Source organism: Nematolebias whitei, chromosome 20, assembly GCF_014905685.2.
Source record: "Nematolebias whitei isolate Nwh7 chromosome 20, NemWhi1, whole genome shotgun sequence".
Lineage (NCBI taxonomy): Eukaryota > Metazoa > Chordata > Actinopteri > Cyprinodontiformes > Rivulidae > Nematolebias > Nematolebias whitei.
In genome coordinates this window covers 516,225-523,929 of record NC_056517.1, presented here as the reverse complement: position 1 = coordinate 523,929, position 7,705 = coordinate 516,225, and the positions used below count along the sequence as shown (strand labels likewise).

The following is a 7,705-nucleotide window of genomic DNA, read 5'->3' as shown; positions in this document are numbered from 1 at the left end:
GCTGCGGCTCCCCTCCAGGCCTCCACGTCTGCTGCGGCTCCCCTCCAGGCCTCCACGTCTGCTGCGGCTCCCCTCCAGGCCTCCACGTCTGCTGCAGCTGACCCACAGCCCTCCACGTCGGCCGAAGCAGCCTCCAGGACCCCCACGTCGGCCGAAGCGGCCTCTAGGACATCCATGTGGGCTGCAGCTCTGATCCTCCTGCCTGGTGCAGCACTGGTCCTGGTCTTACCTTTGATCTGGCCCCAGCAAGGCTTACACGGCCATCTGACCTGGACTTTGCCACTTTTTGGACAGTGGCCAGGTCGTCCACCAGAGAATTGGGGCTTCTCTGGAGGTCCCTTCGGACCTCCAACCTGCCTTTTTGCCCACCTCCAGTGCCCCTTCCACCCGCCCGGTCCTTGTTAGTTCGTTCTCTTTGGTGGTCCGTTAGGATGCCGGACCTTAAAGGGGGGGCTATGTCACGGTCAGCGGCCCCCGCTGCCCCCCCATCTGCCTAAGCCTCTGCTCTTCATATCACAGCCCCTGCTTTAAGATCATTCACGTTTTTTCCTGCCTCAGTTTTCTGTTTATTTCATCCTGTTTGGTCCTGCACTGCCTATCACCCATTTTCTGCTCCTGTCACTCTCTCTCAGCAATCTGCACTCATCTGCTGCACCCTGTCTCTGCAATCACCACTCACCTGCCACACCTGTTCAGCTCACTACTTAAGCTCCACTCTCACTCTCCTCAGTGCCAGATTATTGAAAGCCTCACAGCCAGTAAAGTATCCAGCATTCGTTCGTTCTAGTCTCTTTGTTTTTGACCACAGCTTCCCTCTTGACTCCTTGCTTTGTCTTTGCCCCTGTCTGGATACCACGCTCTCGGCCTACATGGTACAACCTCGCTCTCCTCTTCGACCACGACTACAGATCATCCTTTTGCCTGTTCACACAGCTCCTGGCTCTCGACCCCTGCTACGTCCCTGGATTCTGTTTCCTGCCCAGCCCTCCAACGTTCTCTGTCTCAGCCCTGCTCCTGCCACAGAAGGTTAGTGACGTGCACACCACCTCTCAGCTCCCAGAACCTTTTTGCAGTCACTAACCTGTCTGTCTTCATAGATTGGACCAGAACTGAGGCTCAGATCCTTCAGACGAATGCCTATAATAAAAATAAAACATTTTATTTTAATATTGTCCTGAGTCAAGTGTTGTGCCGATCCATACAGACTCGTTACAGTTCCTGTAATCCCAATATCATATTCAAGCCTCTGTAGTAAAATATTGTGATCAACTGTATCAAATGCAGCACTGAGGTCTAACAGGACCAGTAGAGACACTAGTCCATTGTCTGAGGCCATGAGAATATCATTAGTTACTTTTACTAGTGCTGTTTCTGTGCTATGATGAGCTCTAAACCCTGACTGAAACTCTTCAAACAGATTATTTCTTTGTAGATGATCACGTAACTGACCTGCAACTATTTTCTCTAGAATTTTTGAGATGAAAGTTAGATTAGATATAGGTCTATAGTTGGCCAGAATTCCTGAATCAAGATCAGACTTCTTAAGTAAAGGTTTAATTACAGCAACCTTAAAGCTCTGTGGTTCATAACCATCCATTAAAGACAAATTAAGTAGATCCAAAATGTGGACATTAATTAGGGGGAATACCTCTTTAAACAGTCTGGTTGGGATGGGATCTAGCAGGCATGTGGATGGGATCTAGCAGGCATGTGGATGGTTTGGATGAGGTTATTATTTTTGACAATTCAGAGCTCAACAGGACAAAAACTGTCCAAACATAAATCAGGCTCTAGTGAATTTTTTAAAGTTGCCTCATTTGACAGGGGACTAGAGAGAGTAGAAGGAAGGATGGTTTGAATTTTCTCTCTAATTGAAATAATTTTTATTTATAAAGAATCTCATGAAGTCATCACTACTTATAGTTGTAGGGATACATGGTTCAACAGAAATGGGACTTTTAATTAGTCTAGCAATAGTACTAAACAGAAACCTGGGGTTATTTTTATTCTCCTCTATTAAAGATGAGTAATATAAAGTTCTAGCTTTACGGAGAGCTTTTTTATATGTTAGCAGACTATCTTTCCAAGTTAAATAAAATTCTTCAACATTAGTAGAGCGCCATTTTCTCTCCTGGTTTCTAGATGCTGCTTTAAAGTACGTAACTCAGAATTGAACCAAGGAGCAAGTATCCTCTGATTGATTACTTTCTTTTTCAGTGGAGCAATTTTATCAAGTGAAGTTTGCATTGAAGTTGTAAGATGATCAACTAGATGATCTAAGTCTCTGTTCTCTGATGCATTACTCTGCAAGACAGAGGAAAACATTGATGGAAGAGATTGTTTCAATTTGGTTACAGCATTTTCTGATAAGCACCTGCTGAGATGAAATTTACTCTCAGTGACTGTGTAGTCATTTAATGTAAACTCAAAGTTATTAAAAAATGGTTGGACAGAACAGGATTTTGAGGAACTATTACCAAGTCCTTAATCTCTACACCATAGGTCAGAACTAAATCAAGAGTGTGATGATAAGAATGAGTAGATGTGCGGACGTTTTGGGTAAAACCAAATGAGTCTATTAAATTATTAAAGGCTATGCTTAAACTATCACTTTCAACATCCACATGAATATTGAAATCACCCATTATGATGATTTTATCAGTATTTAATAATAAGTCAGTTAAGAATTCTGAGAATTCAGATAAAAACTGAGAGTAAGCTCCTGGTGGACGATATATAACAACTAGTAAAAGTGGCTTTTCTGATTTCCATTTTGGATGAGAAAGACTGAGGGACAGCGATTCAAAAGAATCATAACTAATAACTGGTTTGGCATTAATCAATAATCCTGACTGAAAAATAGAAGCTACTCCTCCACCTCGGCCAGTTGTTCTAGGAACATGAACATTTAAATAATTAACAGGAGTGGATTCATTTATACCAACAAAATACTCCTGTTGTAGCCAAGTTTCTGTCAGACACAATAAATCAATATGATGATCAGTTATCAGTTCATTAACTAACAGGGATTTAGAGGAAACAGATCTGATGTTCAATAATCCACAATTAATGATTTTATGATTTTGCTCTGATAGAGTAATTGTGTTTATTTGAATCAGATTTTTATGGTTTATATTTTTAGAGCTGATTTTTGGTTTATTTAATTTGAGCCGTGGGCGAGTTGACACTGTTTCAATGTGGGTGTAAGAGGGCGTTACAATATTGATGGTCGAGCCAATCACAACAGAAGGGTGAACCTTCGTTCCAAGTTACTGTTTGAACTTTAATAATCTCAATAAAAATATTAAATGGCTAATATCCTGATGCATGCTCAAATGGCTAATTACTCTGCTTTGGTAAATTCTCAATATAACAGGATAATCAAAACTTCTAAGCAGTTTTTTTTTCATCCATAAACATTTTCATAAGACTAATGCAAACACAGTTGAAACCTCTGAATACCAGTTTTACATCAAAACATTCACTTGTGTTAAGTTGAACTCAGAAATGATTTCTACCGTGGGATGGAAAAAGAGTCCTTGAGAACAATGGGGTCTTTCTCACACTAAGACTGTAGGATGAATCCTCCCTTTAGGAAGAGATAAGTATAAGCTTTAGATGTTATACTTCAAAGGTCAGATGGAAAGGTTCTCATACAAAGGGCCTTTTAGCTGTGCTGAAATCATAATACCAGGTGTGCAACTAATTACAACAACAGATTTTTATTCTTCTTTTTTTTTTTTTTTGGTAACATGGTTCCTTACTGTCCAGCTCTGGAATGAGAGTCAATCTTACTTTCAAAGTATCAAAAGAATAAAAGCTGATGGTAGAAAAACCTCGATGTGTCCCTACACAGCCGAATCCAAAATAGCAGGAACCAGTTATCAAAAACCCAATTAAAATATGCGTCCTTAAAATCCACTGATGGCAGCAGAGATAGACACATCATCAAGTCTTCCAAATCGACGAGATATCCAGCTGCGTGCGTGCCAACAGGGCATATCGGCTCACCTAAAGCCTGTCTTCTCTTCGAATAAATGTTGTAAATTGTGTTGAGGGACCAACTGATCAAATCAAGTCCGTAATTGTGGTTCGGAAGAAATGCAAGAGAGTCTCACAGCAATTTCACAGACAGACAGGGCAGCAAAGCGGAGAGGGAGGGAGAGAAGCATCCGATCTCGTCGAGAGAAAGTGGTGAAATGATTTTAAATGATTTTGCACCAGGGCAGCACGGTGGCACAATTAGTAGAGCTGCTGCCTCTCAGCGAGCAGGTCCTTGGTTCAAATCCCGGTCCAGGGGCCTTTCTGTGTGGAGTTTGCATGTTCTCTCCGTGCATGCGTGGGTTTTCTCCGGGTACTCCAGTTTCCTCCCACAGACCAAAAACATGCATGTTAGGCTGATTGGTAACTCTAAATTGTCCCTAGGTGTGAGTGAGAGAGTGAATGGTTGTTTGTCTCGTTTGTCTCTATGTGTCCCTGTGATGGACTTGCGACTTGTCCAGGTTGTCCCCCGCCCCTCGCACAGTGATTGCTGGACATGGACACCAGCGACCTCCGTGACCCAAAATGGAAGAAGTGGATAAAAGATTATTGATGGATGGATGGATTTTGCACCCTGTATGAAGCCAATAAGTGGAAGGGAACGCTCCCTTCTGCAGCATATCAGCTGATTTCCTTCTCGACCACGCACACATTTGTCCTGGTGCAGCTTTGTGAAAAGTTAACCCTTTGTTGTCCAGATGCACTGATCGACCTTTTGTCTTCCAACTTAAAATTCAAAGTATGTCACATCCTAAAAATCATCATAATCACAAAATTTAAAAGTTATTTTTTATTATTTTAGAACTTCTTTGTTCAGTTGTTGAAGTGTAAATGATCAAGAAGTACATTTCTGCTCTGTGCTGCAGAGCTGAAGCTGTGAGTCATCCCTTTGATGTCCTGCTGCACTTCTCTTCTTGACAATTTAAATTTAAATACTGCTACATTTTAAATAAATAACCCATGCTGTATGGATTGATTATTTTAAATGTTACAGTATTGAAATGTATTTATTTTATTTAAGGATGGAGATTGTGAGTACCATGTGATGAGTGTGATTACAGCCTGACACGTGTCATGACAAAGCGTACTGAACTTGAACTGAACTTGAACTTGGACTTCACTTATTGCGTGTGTGTGTGTGGTCCCTAACACCCGTGATAAATGAGGGACTACTGCATTTTCACAAAAACACAAAGGGATGCTACAAAATAAAAGCAAATAGGTTCAAGTATAGCACAAACCAATTAATGTTAGTTATTTGTTGTAGTACTAAAACAGTATGATGTTTTTACTGCTTACTGCACTTATCTGCAGTACGTTAAAAACTGCACAGCTGTGATTTTATTAAAACCGTGAATCATTTAATTTTATTTTATCTGTGGCTTGTGTGACTTGATACCATTCAAACAGGACCGGGTCAGGATGGCAAATATCTGAGGGCAGCCGATCAGAGTCAACCCAGGTTAGTTTGGATGCCAAGAGGCTATGGACAGACAAGTCAGGAGGTCCACACACCACTGGCAAAACAAAGAGAAACATTTTAGCAATGATATTAAAAACATATGTTGACATATTTTACCACATATTAAAGTATATATTAGCGAGAGAAAAAAAAATGCAGACTAACTGATGCGTGTAAGTGGGCTGTCAATTGTGATGAAAGTGTTCTCATCAATGATCCGGTGCACAAAGTTGTTGAAGGAACAGTCATCGACGGGTCCAGACATTTCCAGTATCACAATGCAGTTGTTCAACCTGAACAACAACAGAAAAAAGTGTTACTTTATTTCAAACAATACAGCACCTGCCCATTGCACTCATCTACCAGGTTAGTGTCTGATTTATTCCATCTGATCTGTCAGTCTTGACTTCAATATGTTTAAATAAATTACATCATACAAACGCAGAATGAGCCCAGTAATATTAACACTTTTTGAGATGTTTGCTACTGTGGTGCTAAGGTTATGATTTTCCCTAGTATATTTGGTTTCTATAGATTTTCATAAGAGCCCTCACTTGATGTTTCAATATCCAGAGTGGGATCTTGACAACAACTATAGGAACCACAGATTTAGATTTGAACTTCCTCTACATCATTTTCATTGTGGCAGTTACTGAAAAGCAATTAAAGGGATTGCTATGGTGTTAAAAAATTAAAAATACATATAAATGTTGAGATCTGGAGTGTTCCTCAATGGTTTCTCTGTACCCATCCCTGATGTCTGGGCTTTGATGGTTTGGTATAAAGACACAGATAGTTACACCTCTTGTAAGTTGTTTGCCTGTTAAGGCAAAATCTAAAATATTTACCGTTCCTTTGTCCCACGGCATTCCAGGTGAGCACCCTAAATGTAAAAATATCATTTAAGAAACAGGGTTCATTAATGTTGACTTTAAGAAAAGGATCATTCTTCCATATTTCAAACATACATACAAATTTTCTACAAAAATATTTACCTTGTAATTGTTTGAAATCTCCCAATAATCACTGCACCTGGGACATCATTAAAATAAATATGGTGATTCTATCGTTGTATTTCTTCTAGATGTATTCAGTCAAATGTAAACCTCAACAAGCTGATAATGAGTTTTTCTTTTTAACTAAGACTTAAAACACAGTTCCTTTCATTGTGGTGTTCAGTGACTTACTTTGATGGTGTCCAACATAAGAAAGGTTCTAGTAACTGTCAAATAAAGTAAGATAGTGTGTATTTAGTAGATATTTATGATGTGTAATTAAATCACAATGGTTTGCACATACCAGTTTTTTTATGTTGTCAAGTTGAACAGTCTCACTAGTAATATTGATTCTTATGGCATAAAACTGACCTAAATAAATGAAAGATAGAAAGAAAAATATGATTAATTCTGATATATAGAACAATATGCATTCACACAACATCTGCACAGTCTCTCCTCCCTAGTTTTGCCTACTTGCAGGATCACAGGAAGCGGTGCAGTCACAGTGGCGAGGTGCAGGGCCTGATGAACAGAATAATGTGGTGACAAACATCAGAAGCATCAAAACGTAATTGTGTTAAGAGTAAAAGTGTATAGGGTGCATACGGGGGCAGATGTTTGTCCTCGGGTGTGGCACTGGCTCAGAGTTTGGATCAAACAGAGAGCTGAAAAATAAAGATGGATAAAATGAAGTGTAGAGCTGTAAACAGTGTAAAGAAAAAAACAAGAGGTGACGCTCACCACGCAAGCTCAAAGGTCCTGTTTGACTGACAGATATCATCCAAGGAATTTGTGGATGTGCACCTCACAAAGCTGCCTCTAGAGGGCGACACACCCTCACAGAGACTTGGACCTGACATGAACAAGACAATGAGTTGGGGAGGTTAAAAAAAAATAAAAAAAAGTTGCTGTTGTTGGGAAATAATTTTGCATTTCTTTCTATTTCAGTTCATTTTTATGTTTTTATTTATTTTATTTTTTTTTTTTATTAATCTACTTTTATGGTCACCACTTACATATGCTAATTTTGAGAAAAGTGTCAAAAAAAGAACAATACAAAAATAAATCACTTTTGACTTTTAAATAGCCATTTAAAAAGGATTTTTAAAGTTATTTTTAAGTTATAATTTACAAAAACAGAATGGGAGGCAGATCTTTCAGTTCTCAGGCTCCTCTCTTGTGGAACCAACTTCCAATCTCTGTC

At 39.6% G+C, this 7,705-nt stretch overlaps 2 long non-coding RNA genes across 2 annotated transcripts; both read right to left on the bottom strand.

Annotated features, from left to right (window-relative positions):
• Positions 1-5,769: 5,769 nt before the first annotated feature.
• Positions 5,770-6,535, bottom strand: LOC119426577. The gene is made up of 3 exons (XR_005187628.1): positions 6,499-6,535; positions 6,352-6,386; positions 5,770-5,796 (listed from the first exon to the last, which is right to left on the bottom strand). It is a non-coding gene; the product is annotated as an uncharacterized LOC119426577 (long non-coding RNA).
• Positions 6,536-6,812: 277 nt separating this feature from the next.
• On the bottom strand, positions 6,813-7,156 carry LOC119426486. Its single transcript, XR_005187622.1, has 3 exons — positions 7,108-7,156; positions 6,976-7,023; positions 6,813-6,870 (listed from the first exon to the last, which is right to left on the bottom strand). It is a non-coding gene; the product is annotated as an uncharacterized LOC119426486 (long non-coding RNA).
• Positions 7,157-7,705: the final 549 nt, after the last annotated feature.